The sequence below is a fragment of the Adiantum capillus-veneris genome, chromosome 15 (assembly GCF_014529385.1).
Source record: "Adiantum capillus-veneris isolate H3 chromosome 15, ASM1452938v2, whole genome shotgun sequence".
NCBI lineage: Eukaryota > Viridiplantae > Streptophyta > Polypodiopsida > Polypodiales > Pteridaceae > Adiantum > Adiantum capillus-veneris.
The window spans coordinates 5,991,385-6,013,745 of NC_140945.1; the positions used below are offsets into that span (position 1 = coordinate 5,991,385).

General features: G+C 38.8%; 1 long non-coding RNA gene across 1 annotated transcript; it reads right to left on the reverse strand.

Moving 5' to 3' along the window:
• Nucleotides 1–678: 678 nt before the first annotated feature.
• On the reverse strand, nucleotides 679–4,595 carry LOC147440209 (uncharacterized). The gene is made up of 2 exons (XR_015190364.1): nucleotides 3,219–4,595; nucleotides 679–3,124 (listed from the first exon to the last, which is right to left on the reverse strand). It is a non-coding gene; the product is annotated as an uncharacterized LOC147440209 (long non-coding RNA).
• Between the last annotated feature and the right edge of the window lie 17,766 nt (nucleotides 4,596–22,361).

Sequence of the window (22,361 nt, forward strand, 5' to 3'; positions counted from 1 at the left end):
TGCAGCTCCCCATCCCATAGCTCTCCACTCCATAGCTCTCCTGCAGCTCTCCATCCCAAAGCTCTCCACTTCATAGCTCTCCTACAACTCTCCACTTGCTGAGGGCAATCGTATCATAGCCTAATCAACCAAGACCAACAAGATTATCAATCCTAGGATCGACAACCCAGCTAGGGCATGGAAGCACAAGTGTTGGATGTATCAAATGAGAGGATTAAAGAGAATGCTCATCCAATGAAATAGATATTAGCCATGAATCACTAACTCTAATCACATCATCAATCAAGCATCACCTACACACATTAGGTCCACCAAAGTCTGACTTGCCATAGACTAGAACTTCAAAGCACACTCTTGACAAGCACACACTAACCGCATTGGTGTTAGCCTCTCCAATCACCACATACCAATCAAGGTACTTCATCAAAAGTTACACACACAAGGTGAATGGTGCTAGAGTTTCATAAAACCCATCCACACACAATCAAACAATAGGACACATATACTAATTACAAGATTAAGAACCATATCAACCTAATTAGAGATCTTAAATATCTCAAAGCAAGTGCTCATAGAATGATAGGGGTGGTTAATAAGCAAGAAGTCATCACACACACTCAAATCTAGAATAATGAGAAAGGTGAAACTACTTCATGAAATGATGGAATATAAAAGAAGTAGACTAATTAATAAATTAGAGATTAGATTAAGAATGCTTCGCTAATTACAATGGATTAGCACTCACCTCTTAAGTATGGGCATTAAGCTCAAGGCTAGGCCATCCATAGAGTGAACACTCAAGAGAGAGAGAGCTCTCAAAAGTGGATCCTCAAGAGTGCATACTCAAGAATGAAGCCTCCTTGCATAAAGGCTTCCTTATAAAGATTGCACCACAAACCCTTCTACTATGGGTTTAAGTTTGAGCCCTCTAGCTAGCGTATACAACGTTGGAACTCCCAATGAGCCCAAGACCTTATACAATGTGAGTTGGAAATATTATGCACAACCATAGCATATCTCCCGCTTGATGCATAATCAGTGTAGCCTATGTTAGCCACTACTAACATTCTCCCCTTTCTAATTTAGCGCACGTCCTCATGTGCTGGTGAAGCAAAACACGATGACATGGTAGAAAGCAAGTCCATGGAAGAAATGTTGAGTTGCAAAACATAAAACCAGTAATGAGCATCAAAGGCCAACAAGGGTGAATGAAGTACAATGAACAATCAAGCAAAGTGAATTTTTTGCGTAGTCAAAAACTAAACAACATAAAGCAAAAAGACACTCAAACTATTATGAATATTAAACCACTTGAAATTTTAGTTTTATGCATGAAACACAAGCTATCAATTAAGACCCTAGGCTAGTGCAAGTTCATAAACTGACAAGCCTATAAACTATACGACCAATTGTTGGTGGTCATAGCACAACGCACAACCCACCGACATAATGTCAATCCGGTGGATCGGAACCTGGCTAGTGCATGGAGGCATGGATGCACCTAATGTGACGGAATGAGCACTCTAGGAAGAGGGGTAAAGCAAGAGAGGAGAAGAGGGAAAGCCGATGAAGCAAGATCTATGCACACACACTTTCAATCTACACTTTAACTCTCTAATCATGCAGAAAATGGTGTATCCCTTTGCTCTAATCTCAAGCACACACACTCTAATCACACATTAAGCATACACAAAGAAGCAGGTAATGAGAGAAATGTATGCAGCCCACGTACACACACACTCTAATCTAGCACACATGTGAAGCAAGAATGCTCAAACAAGAGGGAAAACTTGAGAGAGAAGAGAAGATTAACACTAATCATACACCATTAACACACATAAGCTTGAAAGACAAGAGAAAGTAGAGAGAACTTAGCTTCCATTAATCCCAATGACTACTACATATGATGTGGAAGATCCAATCTCCATAGCCACTCCTCTTCTTCTTCTCCACACTCCCTCACACTCTCTTCTCTAAGAATGCCCTTTCATATCTTGTGAATTGACTTATATACAAGGGCTTTTAAAAATGGGCGGCTGGCCAAAAAATGTATAACATGCTGCAGGTATCTAGGCTCATCTAATCATCAATGTACAACTTGGAACCCATTGTGGAGCCCGTAAATACAAAAAATATATGCATACACATATGTGTACACACCAATGGAAGCATAATGCATGTCCTTGAGGCTCGTCCGTCAACACCAATCTTAATAAATCACTCAGGTCTATCATGTCTATGGGCTATAGCTCCTAATCTATTAGTACATTGTCACAGCTTCTTGAAGCTCCTCGAATTTTGTTTTTGTCATTCATAGAAAAACGTAAAGCACAATACAAGGCTACGAGCCCAAGGCAAGTCTAGCTATGACTCTTGGCTCCCTGAACCCTTAAGAAGGTGTTCCAAAAATCTACTAGACTACCAAGGCAACGGCTAACCCCTATCAACCGAGGGCATTGGTTTAGGGCCTTGACCAAGCTAGCCAAGGTGACTCCCCTCACCTGCTAAGTGCCAATAAGGCGCTAGGCCTCACATAGACACAACATAGCATAGAAATTTTCTTCTCATGTGTTTAGTAGTATTTTTGCTACTTTTTCTTGACACTTTTTTGCTTCAGTGTTTCATTTTTTTAGCACTCTTTTTTTTTTCCTTCCATCATGAGATGCTTATGGCAATCGGACTAAAGGACTAAAGTCTAATCATGGACCTAGGTCATGTTAAAAATGAATGGAGTATTAAGACTATCACTAAGAGTCTAGGACTAATGAGAAATGAACCTACATTAACCTAAGGTCAAGGCCAATTACCTATGATTAGCATACATAAAACCTAAATTTTTTGATGAGTTAATATTCACAAAGCCAAGTGTTGAAACTTTAGTATGCCTAGATTTTGAACATAAAAGAACCACAACTTAGAAGCAAAAATTACTGAAGCCAAGCATAGAGAATGAAGAGATGAACAAAAGAGAAAAATCATGGAAGGATTTCACCTATTTATGCTCTTTTGAGCATCCTTGAGCAAGCATCCACTTTGTGTAGAGAAGTCTCTTGATCTTTTTATTACAATCCAAGTTTATTGAAGCTAAGTATAAACACAAGCTCCAAAGGCCTTTTATTGAAATCTAAAAGCACACAGAAAACATTAATGAGATCATAAAGCTAGGGTCTTCTATACCTTAATTTGCCAAAGGGAAAAAACCCAAGGAAAAAAAGTACCTTTGGTTATGCACATGGTTCTCTTTGTAGAAAATTTATGCATACATATCAAAATGAGAGAGAATGAGTTTCTACATAAGCAAATGTTACAATTTGGAAGTCATTTAAAGTTGATTAAGTGCTAGCTCAATTGAAATATGGAATATAAAACAACCCAAGAGCTAGAAATAATGCAACTTTGATGAAATGAAGTGGCTCTTGAAAGCCAAATCTTGCAATTTAAAAGCTCCAAACAAGTTGGCTAAACACTAGCTCATGAAATTTTACAAGTTTAGAGCAAGCTATGAGCTAGAGATGACTGCAACTTGATGGAATGAAAGTTAATAGCTCTTAATAGCCAAATTTTACAAATTAAATCAATGCCAACTACCACCTTGGATCAATGAAATCACACAGCTTTTCCCACAACCCTTCATAAAAGACTCAATCATTAGTGCTTTTAAACATTTGGTCATTTAATACGAGCACTAAAATAGTTCACAATCAATTGCAAGCCCAAAATTTGTAATGTTATCTTATGGCTATCAAACACGCTCAATGTTAGTGCTTGCAGTGATTTTCGCATTCAAGTCGAGCACCAAAATGTATCAAGGAATGCCAAGAGCTCAAGCATAAAGCACCACTCGTCATCCACAATGTTACTCTCATATGAAGCTCACATGCATTTTAAAAGAGCTTGCCATTTAGTGCAATCAAAACTTCAATCAAACAAAGTACTAAAAGAATGCTCATACCAACAAATTTGTGCATTGAAGATCATTTATGCATGGAATTCCATATAAATAATCACAAACACTACCCATGTCCACATCCTAGATCTCATACAACAATTATGACATACAAAGCATAAGTGAGAGAGAGTGAATTTTGAACTCATTTCATCAACCAAAACCCAATGTTGGACTTTTGTCCAGCATTAGGTTTTTGTCCAACAAAAACTCCATCATAAGTGCAAGGGTAAAAATTTCTTTGTCAATCCTAGCACTATAATTGCATAAGTTTCAAGGGTTTAATGCAGCAATCCATTCAAAAGAATTCATTTTGATTGATAATGGATGCACAAAGTTTATGATCCCATGCTCTAATGTAGCAAGTAGGCCATACATAGCAAAATAGAGAGGAAGATTATGACAAAGTGAATTCAAAACTCTCTTGAGGCAATCATAACCTGAGTTTGTCCCCTTGGCCAATGAATTTTTACCCCTACAAGGCAAAGCTGAAACTCCCTCTTTTTTTTTTGGTGAATTTTTTGAGCTGTATGAGCTCACGAAAAAGATGAGGCATGGACATACCCTCCTCTATATATATATATATATATATATATATATATTTTAAAAGAAATACATGTTTCATGTCTGCTATGCTCGCGTGGGTTGCAGCGAGGTAGGGGAGTGATTTTGGGGGGGGGGGGGGGGAGAGAGAGAGAGAGAGAGGGGGGGAGAGAGAGAGGGGATTGGGAGCATGGGTGTAGGTGTGTGTATATTGTTGACGCCAAAACTGGCCAAAGGCGTGTGTGTGTGTGTTTTGTGTGATGCAGACCGTGAGTGTGGCATGTAGCACGATGCAGCTAGGCATGTGTGGGGTCGGTTCAAAACCCGGCAGAGTTTGCGAGCCAAGGCAGCTGGTAGGTGAGCAATCATAATGAAAGCAGGTGAACCACTGAACTGAGAGGGGTGTGTGTGTAGGCATGTGGGCCTTGAGTCACAAAGGCCCAAAATGGAAGCAAAAGCAGCGTGTGTGTGTTGGCGTAGCCAAGCTTGGCAGGTTGTGTGGTGGGGCCTGTGAAGCCGGAGAGAGAGAGAGAGAGAGAGATACTGAAGGTGGGCGTGGATATCTTCTGTGAGCCAAGGACTGCGCAAGAATGGGAGCTTGTGCATGTGTTCAAGTGGCGGGTAGCATGGCGCATTAGCTGCGGGCAGCAGGACGTGCATGTTACAAAAAGCTAATGGCTTAGTTTGATATTCCGATTATCATGATTCAGTTGTACCTATAGTCGTTGACTTTGCAAGGCCCAAGAAGAAGAATAGCATGTAGTCATCAAAGAAAGAGAGCACAGAAAGGTTCACAATAAAACATGGCAAGGGTATGTAGGAGAGTGCAGGTTGAATCAAACCTACCTTTTTTGGGCGTGGGTGCAAGGTCCAAAGAGAGAGAGAGAGAGAGAGAGAGAGAGAGAGAGAGAGAGAGAGAGAGTGCATGTGCTTTGCGCCATCACTTGCAACAGGCCGCAAATGGCTGGCAAGTGGCCAAGACTGCACGACAAGAAAGTGTGGGCCAATGAAGTGATGAGCTACACTAATCTTTTGGTGTGGGTGTGTTATGGATAGATTTTGTGCACACATTTATGGCTTTATGGTGTGGCTTGATCAAGACTCGGGCGAGTAGCAGCAAAAGGGGAGTTGCCTTTTTGGTGTTCATGGCAGGTCTACAAGCTGCGAGCGTGCAAATGTGGATTAAAGATTTAACCTCATCCAAAGTGGCCTCTTTTTGCGCCGGATTACCAGGTTGAGAGAGCTTCTGGTGCAAGTGAGCACACACTAATGCATAAGTAGGATGTAGGACCGCTAGGGTGAGTGTGGAGTATGCAAAATGACAAGCGTGCCATCATTGGCCAGTTTTGTTTTGTGTGTACCCCTTTTTTTTAATCTTTTTTTGACGAAAAATTGCCTTTTAAGGGGAAGTGGGGGTTCCCACATCTCTGAGAGCAAGGGAGAGAGAGAGAGTTTTTCCACAATAACCAAGAGAAGGGAAACATATCAAACGAGAACTTTCACAATAATGAGACCCTAAATCTCCTTCATATGTCCACAAAGATCACCGACTCATGTTTCCATTGATAGATTAAAGCACATAAGCTTGATGCTCAAGCATGCATACAAAAAGTTTACGTCTCCATTTTACATCATTTTCATGCAATAATTGAAATGCCTTCTCCACCAATGAAACACTATTTGCAAACATATTATGCAAACTGTTGGGGCGTTGTAGCACGACCTAATCGCAACCCACACAAAATTATCAAATCCGTGGATCGGCAACCCGGCTAGACCATGGAAGCACGAGCATTGGATGAATAGAAATAGAGGATTCAAAAAATCAACTCTCCAATGCAAGTAGATATTAGCCATGGCAAGACTAACTCTAAACTTACTCTAATCACTAATCAATCAACTCCTACACACATCAAGTCTACCGAAGTCCGACTTATCATAGACTAGAAACCCCAAGCACACTAATGATGAGAACGCACTAATTACCACATGTCAATCACGGCACTTCATCAATAGCTACACACACGAGGTGAATGGTGCTAGAGCTTCATAAAACCTATCTACACACAAACAAACAATAGAGCACACATACTAATTACAAAATTAAGACCCAAATTAATCAACTTAATTAGTGATGCTAAATCTCACAAATCGAATGCTTATGTGAGAACAGGAGTGGTTAATAGCAAGAAGTACATACCTCTCTCAAATCTAAAATAATGAGAGTGTAATACTACTCCATGACATAATGAAATGTAGAGAAGATAAGACTAATGAGAAAATAGGGATTAGATTAATCAAGAAGAGCTTACTCTAATTACAATGGTTAGCACTAGCCTCTCAAGCATAGACATTAAGCTCAAGGCTAGGCCATAGAGTGGACACTCAAGAGAGAGGGAGCTCTCAAAAGTGCATCTTCAAGAGTGGATACTCAAGAATGAAGCCTCCTTGCATAAAGGATTCCTTTTAAAGGCTTTCACCACAATCCCTTCTACTATGGGTTTAAGCTTGACTCCTCTAACTAGAATATACAACTTTGGAATTCCAAGTGAGCCCAAAGCTTATATAAAGTGTGCTAGAAATATTATGCACAACCATAGTATATCTCCCGCTTGATGCACTTGATGCACAACCGGTGTAGCCTGTGTTAGCCGTTGCTAACATTCTCCCCTTCCTAATTTGGCACATGTCCTCGTGTGCCGGTGAAGCAAAACACGGTGACATGGTAGAAAGCAAGTCCATGGAAGAAATGTTGAGCTGCAAAACATAAGAACAAGTAATGAGCATCAAAATGCCAACAAAGATAAAAACATGAAGTGCAATGAACAATCATGCAAAGTGAGTTTTTTGCTTCTACAAAATGGGTGAATCATAGTCGAAAACTAAACAGCATAAATAAAAAAACACTTAAACTATCATGAAAATTAAACCACTTGAAATTTCAGTTTTATGCATGAAACACAACCAATCAACTATAACCCTAGGCTAATGCAAGTTCATAAACCTACTAGCCTAAAAACTATGTGACCAATTTCAATAAATCATTCAAGTCTATCATGTCTATGGCTATAAAAATGCTCCTAATCTATTAGTACATTGTCACAGCTTTTTGAAGCTATGAAAGTTTTGTATTTGTCATTCATTGAAAAAAGTAAAGCACAATACAAGGTTACCCCCCCAAGGAAAGTTTAGGTATGACTCTCGACTCCTTGAACCTTCAAGAAGGTGTTCCAAAATCCTACTAGCATACCAAGGGCTTACTCTAATTACAATGGTTAGCACTAGCCTCTCAAGCATAAACATTAAGCTCAAGGCTAGGCCATAGAGTGGACACTCAAGAGAGAGGGAGCTCTCAAAAGTGGATCCTCAAGAGTGGATACTCAAGAATGAAGCCTCCTTGCATAAAGGATTCCTTTTAAAGGCTTTCACCACAATCCCTTCTACTATGGGTTTAAGCTTGACTCCTCTAACTAGAATATACAACTTTGGAATTCCAAGTGAGCCCAAGGCTTATATAAAGTGTGCTAGAAATATTATGCACAACCATAGTATATCTCCCGCTTGATGCACTTGATGCACAACCGGTGTAGCCTGTGTTAGCCGTTGCTAACATTCTCCCCTTCCTAATTTGGCACATGTCCTCGTGTGCCGGTGAAGCAAAACACGGTGACATGGTAGAAAGCAAGTCCATGGAAGAAATGTTGAGCTGCAAAACATAAGAACAAGTAATGAGCATCAAAAGGCCAACAAAGATAAAAACATGAAGTGCAATGAACAATCATGCAAAGTGAGTTTTTTGCTTCTACAAAATGGGTGAATCATAGTCGAAAACTAGACAGCATAAATAAAAAAACACTTAAACTATCATGAAAATTAAACCACTTGAAATTTCAGTTTTATGCATGAAACACAACCAATCAATTATAACCCTAGGCTAATGCAAGTTCATAAACCTACTAGCCTAAAAACTATGTGACCAATTTCAATAAATAATTCAAGTCTATCATGTCTATGGCTATAAAAAAGCTCCTAATATATTAGTACATTGTCACAGCTTTTTGAAGCTATGGAAGTTTTGTATTTGTCATTCATTGAAAAAAGTAAAGCACAATACAAGGCTACCCCCCCAAGGCAAGTTTAGGTATGACTCTCAACTCCTTGAACCCTCAAGAAGGTGTTCCAAAAGCCTACTAGCATACCAAGGGCTTACTCTAATTACAATGGTTAGCACTAGCCTCTCAAGCATAGACATTAAGCTCAAGGCTAAGCCATAGAGTGGACACTCAAGAGAGAGGGAGCTCTCAAAAGTGGATCCTCAAGAGTGGATACTCAAGAATGAAGCCTCCTTGCATAAAGGATTCCTTTTAAAGGCTTTCACCACAATCCCTTCTACTATGGGTTTAAGCTTGACTCCTCTAACTAGAATATACAACTTTGGAATTCCAAGTGAGCCCAAGGCTTATATAAAGTGTGCTAGAAATATTATGCACAACCATAGTATATCTCCCGCTTGATGCACTTGATGCACAACCGGTGTAGCCTGTGTTAGCCGTTGCTAACATTCTCCCCTTCCTAATTTGGCACATGTCCTCGTGTGCCGGTGAAGCAAAACACGGTGACATGGTAGAAAGCAAGTCCATGGAAGAAATGTTGAGCTGCAAAACATAAGAACAAGTAATGAGCATCAAAAGGCCAACAAAGATAAAAACATGAAGTGCAATGAACAATCATGCAAAGTGAGTTTTTTGCTTCTACAAAATGGGTGAATCATAGTCGAAAACTAGACAGCATAAATAAAAAAACACTTAAACTATCATGAAAATTAAACCACTTGAAATTTCAGTTTTATGCATGAAACACAACCAATCAATTATAACCCTAGGCTAATGCAAGTTCATAAACCTACTAGCCTAAAAACTATGTGACCAATTTCAATAAATAATTCAAGTCTATCATGTCTATGGCTATAAAAAAGCTCCTAATATATTAGTACATTGTCACAGCTTTTTGAAGCTATGGAAGTTTTGTATTTGTCATTCATTGAAAAAAGTAAAGCACAATACAAGGCTACCCCCCCAAGGCAAGTTTAGGTATGACTCTCGACTCCTTGAACCCTCAAGAAGGTGTTCCAAAAGCCTACTAGCATACCAAGGGCTTACTCTAATTACAATGGTTAGCACTAGCCTCTCAAACATAGACATTAAGCTCAAGGCTAGGCCATAGAGTGGACACTCAAGAGAGAGGGAGCTCTCAAAAGTGGATCCTCAAGAGTGGATACTCAAGAATGAAGCCTCCTTGCATAAAGGATTCCTTTTAAAGGCTTTCACCACAATCCCTTCTACTATGGGTTTAAGCTTGACTCCTCTAACTAGAATATACAACTTTGGAATTCCAAGTGAGCCCAAGGCTTATATAAAGTGTGCTAGAAATATTATGCACAACCATAGTATATCTCCCGCTTGATGCACTTGATGCACAACCGGTGTAGCCTGTGTTAGCCGTTGCTAACATTCTCCCCTTCCTAATTTGGCACATGTCCTCGTGTGCCGGTGAAGCAAAACACAGTGACATGGTAGAAAGCAAGTCCATGGAAGAAATGTTGAGCTGCAAAACATAAGAACAAGTAATGAGCATCAAAAGGCCAACAAAGATAAAAACATGAAGTGCAATGAACAATCATGCAAAGTGAGTTTTTTGCTTCTACAAAATGGGTGAATCATAGTCGAAAACTAGACAACATAAATAAAAAAACACTTAAACTATCATGAAAATTAAACCACTTGAAATTTCACTTTTATGCATGAAACACAACCAATCAATTATAACCCTAGGCTAATGCAAGTTCATAAACCTACTAGCCTAAAAACTATGTGACCAATTTCAATAAATCATTCAAGTCTATCATGTCTATGGCTATAAAAAAGCTCCTAATCTATTAGTACATTGTCACAGCTTTTTGAAGCTATGGAAGTTTTGTATTTGTCATTCATTGAAAAAAGTAAAGCACAATACAAGGCTACCCCCCCAAGGCAAGTTTAGGTATGACTCTCGACTCCTTGAACCCTCAAGAAGGTGTTCCAAAAGCCTACTAGCATACCAAGGCAACGGCTAACCCCTATCAGTCTAGGGCATTGGTTTAGGGCCTTGACCAAGTGAGCCAAGGTGATTCCTCTCACCTGCCAAGTGCCAATAAGGTGCTAGGCCTCACATAGACGCAACATAACATAGAAATTTTCTTCTCATGTGTCTAGTAGCATTTTTGCTACTTTTTCTTGACACTTTTTTACTTCATTTTTCAAAATTTTAGCACTTTTTTATTTCTTCCAACATGAGATGCTAATGGAAATTGGACTAAAGGACTAAAGCCTAATCATAGCCCTAGGTCACGTTAAAAATGATTGGAGTATTAAGACTATCACTAGGAGTCTAGGACTAATGAGAAATGAACCTACATTAACCTAAGGTCAAAGCCAATTACCTATGATTAGCACACATAAAACCTAATTTTTTGGTGAGTTAATATTCACAAAGAAAAGTGTTGAAACTTTAGGATGCTTAGATTTCGAAGATGAAAAAACCATAGCTTAGAAGTAAAAATTACTTAAGTCAAGCATAGAGAACGGAAAGATGAATAAAAGAGAAAAAACATGGAAGGATTACACCTATTCATGCTCTTTGTGCATCCTTGAGCAAGCATCCTTTGCGTAGAGAAGTTCTTGATCTTTTTATTTGCAAAAGAAGCTTTTTGAAGCTAAGTGTAAACACAAGCTACAAAAGCCAATTATTGAAAAGCCACACAAAAAAACATTAATGAAAACCTAAAGCTAGGGTCTTGAATACCCAAATTTGCCAAAGGAAAAAAACCCAAGGGAAAAAAGTGCCTTTGGTTATGCACATGATGCTCTTTGATAGAAAATTTATGCATACATATCAACAATGAGAGAGATAAAATGCTTCTACATAAGCAAATTTTGCAATTTTTACCATCTCTCATGCACGATTCAAAGTTGATTAGTTTCTAGCTCAATGATTTATGGAATTAAAAACAAGTCAAGAGATGAAAATAATGCAAATTTGATGAAATGAAGTGGCTCTCGATAGCCAAATTTTACAATTTAAAAGCTCCAAACAAGTTGGTTAACAACTAGCTTACATAAAATTTTACATTTTTTTAGAGCAATCTTATGAGCTAGAGATGACTGCAACTTGATGAAATGAAAATGAATGGCTCTCACTAGCCAAATTAAGTACTTGAAAGCTCTCAAAAAGGCTGGGTAAACACTGGCTCAAATGAAAACATTTTAACTTTTGACCAAGCTATGAGCTAGCATGTATACAACTTTAAATCCAAAGAAATGGAATGGCTCTAAATAGCCAAGTTTTGCAATTTTTTGCAATGATGAACCCTTCTTGGATCAATGAAAGTTCAACCTTGTCCACATAACCCTTCAAAAGAAACTCAATTGTTAGTGCTCTAAAGCATTTTTCGTTCAAAGTACGCACTAAAAGCATGCTCAATCACAAGCTTAAAAGTTTTCATGCTCTCTCTTGGCCATCAAACAAGCTTAATTTTAGTGCTTTGCAATGATTTTACATTAAAACCAGGCACCAAAATACACAAGCAATGTCAAATTCAAATTTTAATGCACACTCTTCCCCAAGCATCAATTTAGTGTCAATGTATCTTTCAAATTAAGCTCGTATGCTTGCCAAAAAGAAAAGTTCATGCAAAACAATGAAAATACCAATGAACTCGAGCATCAAACCATGCACAAGCCAAAAGTTTGGTGCAATGCAAGTTCATGTATGCATGGAAATGATGACACAATGATAGCACACAATTGGAATCCCCACTTTTGCTCTTAAATAGCATAAATAGCATACATAACAATGTTATGACAAAAAGAGATTATTATCTCCTTGATATGCAACTCACCACCTACATCTTTCGACGGCCAATGAAATCACCGATGTTTTCCCTTCCAACTCAATCATTTTCATAGTGCACAAACCAATATTTAATTGATTATAATTATCAAAATGTGCAAGAATCAATGTAAGTTTGAAATACATGCAATCTTATCTATGAAATTTTTGACAGTGACACAATATTGCATGTTCTTATTTTCTCAGCATCCCCAAATTTCTCATCCGAATTTCTCATCCGGCCTAATGCCAAGCTAAATATTCTTTCCTTTTTAGTGGCGTAGGCCAACTCCGGCATAAGGTCATTCAGAAGCGCTAAAAGAATGGTTTGATTTTGTTTTTCCATTTTCAAAGGAGGAGGGTGAGAACCCCTTCTATTCCCTTAAAAAAGATATTGTTTTCTTACAATTTTTAATGGTCTTTTTTTTTGGGTTCTCATGGCGGCGGCTTGTAGCCATGCGGGGTTGTGAGAGGATTGGGAGCGGCCCAGCGGGGCAGGGAGCCACGACAAACCTAGCTGCACCTCAAAAACAACAAGGCATTTGCTTGCTATTAGCACGTGTGTGTGCTACAAACCAGGTGCTTTTATCTCCAGCACTTACAAGCAATAGGGTAACCAGTCAAGCCCCGGGGCCAGTGTGTGTGTGTGTGTTTGAGAAGAAAACAAGGCGGGATTTGAGAGGCGAGGGGGCGTCAATAGTTGCACATGCTTCTGTTGTGGGGTGTATGTCAGTGGTTGTGTGTGTGCATGTTTTATGTTGCGAGCCAAGGCGGGATGGTGAGGAGCAGTGCAAATAATAGCAGCTAGTTGTGTGTTACGCCATTATTGGCACTGGGCAGCATGTGTGTATGTGTGTGTTGGTGTGGGCCAAGCCAGGCATGGTGGGGTGGGCCAGCCTCATGAAACGCTATTGTGGCCAGTAGAGGTAGATTTTGTGGGCTTTGAAGGCCTCATAAGGCAGCATGCGTGCGTGTTTGGGTCTGATGCACCAAGCAGGGCTTGAGAGTCATTGTGTGTGTGTGTGTGTCTCGCGTTGCGAGCACCAAAAGCTGCCAGGTGGGACTTGGATATTTATTTTTTGATTTCTATCTTTTTAAATATTTTCTTTGGGGGCATTCTCACGATCACAAAAGTAACACACGTATCAACTTCTTTTTGATAAGTCCGGACTTTTTAATACATTCTTAACAAAATTAATCATGCCTACTCAACATGTAAATTTGAATTCTCCATTTTGATTTGTGTGTGCACACAACTCCTATTTCCATATCAAAATTAAATCGATTCACAATTGATTGGTAGCTGCACATATGATTGATTGAAGCAAAATTTCTCTCAATAGAAAATTCAATTCCAATGTATCAATCATTGCTAATGACTTGAGTTGCTTGTAACAAATAGTTGTAATCATCCAAACCTTTTAGGCTTGTCATATTGGCTTGTGATACTACTTGATTATGGCATTTGCAAATGCTCAATCAACAATATTATGTAAAATCATTTTCAATCGCTTATCAATTGAATCATCTCAAGTCAATCAAATACATCAATCCTTTTAAGTCTTTCAATCATCATGATTAGTGGTGGCACCAAAATCATTCATTCCAAATTGGATATGAAGCAACATTGCATAGACACACACATTAGTGCATTTTTTTTATGTTCATCAAATTGATTCATTATTAGCATGGAAATACACTAAAGATCTACACAATTTAGCATCAATTGAGTGATTTTTATCTCAATATTCAAGCCAATTGTGACACACACATCAATTATTTGGCCAAATTAATCATCATAATTGGTAAAAAATACCAATTATTCATTCAAGCACCCGATTGCACAGGCCATTTAGTAGGTACACGCACCCAAATTTAGGCCAAAATTTTATGCAAGAATTACATCAATTCCGCACTGAAATGCTCAAATTGCAAACTCAATCAAGCATAAGTGAATGCATGCATGCTTAATTTCTTTATAAAAAACACTATTTTTACCCAATCAAGCAATGCAAACACTCAAAAATTAAGCACAAATTATCAAATTTGGCTCAATTGGCAATGCATTTAGGCTTACACCTAATGATTACACACACTTTTCATGCAGATTTCATAATAAAAAACCATTTAGGTGTCCAGATTGACCATCAATCATTGAAAACCAAGTGGTCTTGGATGGCGCACACACTCAATTTTTGCCCAATTTTTTGGCAATTAGGCTTATTCAATGATTGAACTAGCCTAGCATACACATCAATTTCATGATTGCATACTCATATACCATAAATTCCATCACTTTATATGCATGTACACATTCAAGATTAGGTGCACACACACTTGAATTTTTTGAAAGTTTTTTTCCCTCTTTGGTGCATGCACACACACAATGATTTTATGTACACAAGTGAATTATTAATGAGAATTAAGCATTATTTTGATACACACAAAGTTCATTAGTCACAATTTGACCATCAATTTCATTCCAAGTGTATCAAAGTTACACACCTAATTTTAGCAAATAATTAGGAATATTGAACCACATTAATCAATCAAGAATTGACATGAACAAGTAATGCACTTACATCTTAATTACACTCCAATCTATTCCTTTGCTCCACGCGAAAACGCATCATTGCACACACAAGTGTGTGCACCATCAAATCGGCTCCAAAATTGACCATTTTAGGCCAAAATTCAAACACTCAAATCATCATTAGGCATAAATTAGCACAAGTAACTTGATTAAAGTGATTATTCCACCTCTTGCAAGGGAATTTAACATACTTTACACTTCAAATGTTAGTGGTTAGGTTAGCAAAATTAGTTAAAATTAGTGAAAACTAGCATGAAATTAGTACAATTAGCATGAAAATGAAGCAAAATTCGTAAGGGTTAGTATGTATTAGTGAAATTGGGGATGGAATGGGGGTTTGGGGTATTCATATCTCAACTTTAGCATCAATGTATTCCACAATATCATCAAATCAAACCAAAAATTGAGTTACACACACTCAAAAATCGAGAAATTAGTAATGAAAATACTCTGTTCTACACATCCTAAACTCACTAGCTTAGGTTATCGATCTCCGGCAACGGCACCAACTGTTGGGAGGCGTTGTAGCACAACCTCATTGCAAGCCACACAAAATTATCAAATCCGTGGATCGACAACCCGGCTAGGGCATGGAAGCACAAGCATTGGATGAATAGAAATAGAGGATTCAAGAGATCAACTCTCCAATGCAAGTAGAGATTAGCCATGGCAAGACTAACTCTAAACCTACTCTAATGAATAATCAATCAACTCCTACACACATCAAATCCACCGAAGTCCGACTTACCATAGAATAGAAACCCCAAGCACACTAATGATAAGCACACACTAATTACCACATGTCAATCACGACACTTCATCAATAGCTACACACACGAGATGAATGATGCTAGAGCTTCATACAACCTATCTACACACAAGCAAACAATAGAGCACACATAATAATTACAAAATTAAGACCCAAATTAATCAACTTAATTAGTGATGCTAAATCTCACAAATTGAATGCTTATGTGAGAACAAGAGTGGTTAATAGCAAGAAGTACATACCTCTCTCAAATTTAGAATAATGAGAGTGTAATACTACTCCATGACATAATGAAATGTAGAGAAGATAAGACTGATGAGAAAATAGGGATTAGATTAATCAAGAAGAGCTTACTCTAGTTACAATGGCTAGCACTAGCCTCTCAAGCATATTAAGGCTAGGCCATAGAGTGAACACTCAAGAGAGAGGGAGATCTCAAAAGTGGATCCTCAAGAGTGGATACTGAAGAATGAAGATTCCTTGCATAAAGGCTTCCTTTTAAAGGCTTTCACCACAATCCCTTCTACTATGGGTTGAAGCTTGAGCCCTCTAACTAGCATATACAACCTTGAAACTCCAAGTGAGCCCAAGACTTATACAAAGTGTGTTGGAAATATTATGCACAATCATAGTATATCTCCCGCTTGATGCACAACCGGTGTAGCATGTGTTAGCGGCTGCTAACACAAACGATCCTCTATTTGGTTTCTATTAACTATCATGATCCACTCTTGACCCCATTGATAGTGCATACTCATCTAAATAATGAAACATCAATAACAATGTCAATCCATATGACTTCCGACTGAGGATTGCTTGGCCATATCTTTTGAATTGGAAAAATTTCATGCATAAAATTAACTTTGGTTGACCATCAATCGTTGAAAATCAAGTGGTCTTGGATAGGCACACACACTCAAATTTTGCCCAATTTTTTGGCATTTAAGCTTATCCAATGATTGAATTAGCCTAACATACACATCAATTATATGATTTCACACTCACATATTATCGATTTTCTCAATTTCTATGCATGCACACACTCAAGATTAGGTGCACACACACTTAAATTTTTTGGCAGATTTTTCCCTCTTTGGTGCATTACACACACAATGATTTTTATACACACACATGAATTCTTGATGAGAATTAAGAATTATCTTTTCACACACAAAGCTCATTAGTCAAAATTTGACCATCAATTTCATTCCAAGTGAATCAAATTAGGTGCAAAGTGTACGTCAATTGATTTACATACCTAATTTTAGCAAATAATTAGCACATATTAAACCACATTAATCAATGAAGAATTGACATGAGAAAATGAGTGCACTTACATCGTAATCACACTCCAAGCTATTCCTTTGCTCCACGTGAAGACACATCATTGCACACACAACAAGTGTGCAATGGTGCACCATCAAATCGGCTCCAAAATTGGCCATTGTATGCCAAAAATCAAACACTCAAATCATCAAATTATGCATAAATTAGCACAATTAACTTGATTAGAGTGATGATCCCACCTCTTACAAGGGGATTGAACATACATTACACTTGAATGTTTAGCGGTTAGGTAAGCAAAGTTAGTCAAAAATTAGCATGGAATTAGTACAATTAGCATGGAAATGAAGCAAAATTAATAAGGGTTAGTATGAAATTAGTGAAAATGGGGGTGGAATTGGGGCATCCTATACTCACTAGCTGAGGTTATCGATCCCCGAAAGTGGCACTAAATATTGGGGGCAATCACAGCATAGCCTAATCAACCCATGACCAACAAAATTATCAATCCTAGGATTGGCAACCCGGCTAGGGCATGGGAGCACAATCATCGGATGTATCGAATGAGAGGATTCAAGAGAATGCTCATCCAATGCAATAGAGATTAGCCATGAATCACTAACTCTAATCACATCATCAATCAAGCATCACCTACACACATTAAATCCACCAAAGTCCAAATTGCCATAGATTAGAACCTCAAAGCACACACTAATTGCATTGGTGTTGGCCTCTCCATTCACCACATGCCAATCAAGGTACTTCATCAAAAGCTACACACACAAGGTGAATGTAAAACCCATCCACACACAAGCAAACAACAGGGCACATACACTAATTATAAGATTAAGAACCAACTTAATCAACCTAATTAGAGATGTTAAATATCTCAAATTGAGTGCTCATAGAAGGATACGAGTGGTTAATAAGCAAGAAGTCATCACACACTCAAATCTAGAATAATGAGAACGGTGAAACTACGTCATGACATGATGGAATATAGAAGAAGTAGACTAGTGAAAAAATAGAGATTAGATTAAGAATGATTCTCTAATTACAATGAGCTAGCAGTAGCCTCTTAAGCATGGGCATTAAGCTCAAGGCTAGGCCATCCATAGAGTGAACACCCAAGAGAGAGAGAGAGCTCTCAAAAGTGGATCCTCAAGAGTGGATACTCAAGAATGAAGCCTTCTTGAATAAAGGCTTCCTTATAAAAGCTTGCACCACAATCCCTTCTACTATGGGTTTAAGTTTGAGCCCTCTAGCTAGCATATACAACTTTGGAGCACCCAATGAGCCCAAGACCTTATACAATGTGAGTTGGAAATACTATGCACAACCATAGAATATCTCTTTCTTGATGCATAATCGGTGTAGCCTGTGTTAGCTGCTACTAACACCACTCCGTATCTCTCTTGCAGCTCTCCATCCCATAGATCTCTATTCCATATCTCTCCTGTAGCTCTCCATCCCAAATCTCTCCACTCCATAGCTCTCCTCTTCACTCCGTAGCTCTCTTGCAGCTCTCCATCCCATAGCTCTCCACTCCATAGCTCACCTCTCCGCTCTGTGGCTCTGCTGCAACTCTCCACTCTTGCTTGAGGCCAATGTTATTCCCCTTTCCATGGAGCTAGGTGAAATTACAATCCTCCCATCCAGAGCAAGAACGGTTTCTCTACATGTTTGGCTGCCAAAGGACTTTGCACCCTCAAAGTGTCATTACTTGCAAACTGCACAACAACGCCGTGGTGCAAGTCACACCAATGTGGACCTTTGGGTGCATGGTTGCCTCTACCCTAATGATTCATCCATTAGTGTGTATCCAACATTCAATGGTCTTGTTTCATTCTTACAATATGTAGATAGATGGGAGCATAGTCTTCTTGGATACTGCAAGAGATTGTCGTCTATTGGAGTTGATAGCACACAATGGTCTTTACAGGCCATAATATACAACCCATAATCTCTACCTTGGCCCTCTCTACCTCCATCATTCTATTATATAGAACCTCATCTCTCCATGATATGGATACAAATGACAATACAAATCTCCCATCTAGAGCACGATCATAACGGTAAAAAACAAAACATGTACATATCTGGTTGTCAAAAGAGCTTGCACCCTCCAAGCATTATGACTTACATACAACACAATAAGGCCACATTGAAGGCCACACAAATGAGGACCTTTGGATGGATGGTTTCCTCTACCCTAATGACCCTTTGCTTAGTGTGTATCCAACATTCAATAGTCTCCCTACCTTCTTGCAATATGTAGGTAGAGGGAAGCTAGGTCTGCTTGGCTACTGCAAGCAATTGTCCACTATTAGAGCTCATAGTGTGCAATGGTGGATGAATCAACACCAAGTTATCCTTCATAACAATTCTAGAACGCAACAGAGGATCATTCATGTGGAGAAAGAAGCACAAACTCTTTAGCAACATACGGAAGAGAAGGATGGTAAGATTGCAAAGCCTGAGGGTACCATATTGAGTTTGAAAGAGACACCTTTAGGTGCAAGGGAGCATAAGAGGATCTTAGCATCCATAGAGACCCTTGGTCCCAAAGGTGGTGCTTGGATGAGAAGCGTTATAGCTACAAGGTGCATTTTTTAATACCCTATCACATTTCCTACATGTATGAAGTCGCGTCTATGGTGATTGTTTTGTTTTTTATTCTTATTGTAGGAATTTCATCCAAGAGACATGTGGTATCCAAATCCAAGAGGATCCCATTCATTTGCTTACTAGTTTCCTTAAGATTTCAAATGTCATAGCACTCCTGCACACACCAAAAGGAAAACATAACTATCTTTCTATAACCAAGGAGGTGATGCATGAATTTTCTAATATTGTAAATGATGTTGATTTTCAGAAGGAATGTGATGAAGTTGGAATTAGTACAAAGGGTTACACTGCACTACATGGCCTCTTCAAGAGCGTTTTGATTTAGCCAAGAGTTACTAAGAATGTATTCCCAGTGCTATGCAAGGTGAAACTTGCTAGAGGGGCCTCCAATGAAGATGTTTTCTCACATCTAGGTCACTATTTGTACATCAAGGAGATAATTCCCTCATCTATCTTTGTACAATCTCCCACAAAGTTCTAAGAAAGCTATCAATGCAAGGATTCGTGCTGATAATATTGACAAGGGGTTTCCTTACTCTATGTCATATAACATTTTGTCCATTTGAAGAGGCTTCAACAAGCAATGGTTGTCTTTTATGCACTACCTTCTAATGGTGAGGAAAGAATCATGTGACGTTTTTCGTTCAATGTCTTGTATGACCTTCACTTTTTTCCTTTCTTCTCTTGCAGCATTTGGAACTAAGTTGGTGTTTGTTTTCAAGCTTGATGCATGCCAAATTGTGAAGCAATGAAGGCTAGAGAGGATGAGTGTCATATTTTTATTGTTAAGACCTCAAAAAAACAAGTCTAGCAGCAATTTTGTTTTCCTAGAGGATGCAACCCCTTAAAAACCCTTATCACAAGACATCAATTTTGGACAAAACAAGTGCACTTGTTTTCCCCAAAGTTGGTGCCTTGTGGATAGGGGTTTTTTACAATTTCTGGGACACATCCAGAACAACATTAGCATTAAGAATACCATTTGAAAGCTAATGACACATCTTGTGACAATTACTTGCCTTTACACTGACCTCTCCGTTTGGCAATTTGGGGCCCTCGACATTGTCACATTAGATAGATATTGACCACCACAAAGCACTTGCACAATCATAGCTTTTAAATTGATCTAATGAACACCATGTCTCTATACCAAATAAAGATTCAAGGAACCTAATAAAACTCATAATAAACTTGCCCGTTCTGAACTAGAAAACTAAATTTCACTGAAATCCATGTATTTACACCAAATTGTAAGTCAAGATAGGAAAGTACATGTGGAGCTGATATTATATTGATATATGAAATTACAAAAGGGGCTCATTACAACTTCCTTGCATCTTGCTTCAGCATTAGGTACATTAGGAGAAATATGAACCTTGCATGGGCCTTGTAAGGAATCCTAATTTTTAGGGATTAAGGCTAATGTTGTGTGGGGTTTAGGGGGCAAGGGCATTGAAGAAGGTTGTTTTGAGTAGGCTTTTCTAGCCTTTTTTTTAGACAAATATAGGATGTGGACCTAAAGGGTTACTTTCTCTCTCTAGCTTTTTATAAAGTGAAGGAAGCATAGGGGTGTGTCCACATCAACAAAAACGTGGGTCACAAAGAGACAAAATTTGACCTTTTTTAAAAAAATTCATTTTTACTTGTTTCTAACTTAAACCTCCCTCCCAACATATATACATATCCAAAAATCATTTTTGACCCATTGTTTAACCCACAAGCTTAGAAAGTCCATTTTTTCAAAACTCTTTTCCCCCAAAAAGTAATAAACATTTTGTTCTCTCCTCCTCCTCTCTCCTCCCTCCTCCCTCCTCTCTCTCTCTCTCTCTCTCCCTCTCCTCTCCCTCCCTGCCCCTACCTTCCTCCTCCTCCCCAATCTCTCCCTCTCCCCCCTCCCTCCTTCTCTCCTCCCATCTTCCTCAACCTCTCTACCCTTCCCCCTCTATCTTTTCATCATTTTCTTCCTCACTCAACAGCTTCCATGGTGCTCACAGACATCACAAATGGTTTGCTTCCACCCCCATGTACTCCGCACACCAAAAGCATACATATTCGCTTACCCACGACATTTGCACCGAAGACCACTAGTGAAGGTGATCAAAAGTCATCACGGGAACGTCGCACTGCTGGTGAGACCAATGTTGACATTTGGGTGGATGGCCATTTGTACCCTTAAGATCCTATAAGCCTCTTCCATCCACCATTTAATAGCCTTTCCACATTTCTTCAATTTCTTGGGAGGGGAGAAGCAGGTTTGTTAGGCTATTGCAAGCGGTTGTGTATGTGTGCAGGTGCTTCTTTGCATATATGGATGCACGAATGTCAAGTTCTTCACCTCAAGACGACGGCATTACAAGAGAGTGTTGCCTCTTTGGAGAGGGTAGTTAAAACTCTTGAACAACAAATGCAAGAAAAGGAGTCCCACATCCAGAAGCTTACCAACACCATCACATACTTGAAAGAAACACCCCTTGGTGCAAGGGAACGCAAACGCATGTATTCATCCATTGAAACTCTTGCACATTCGGGAGGAGCACACAAACGACGAGTTACAGCCACAAGGTGATTTGGTCTTTACTTGCATGATGCATTCTTACTTCACACTATTTTCTAACATTTATGTTTATTTGTTGCTAGAAACTTCATCCAGGAGGCATGCGGTGGAACAAGCC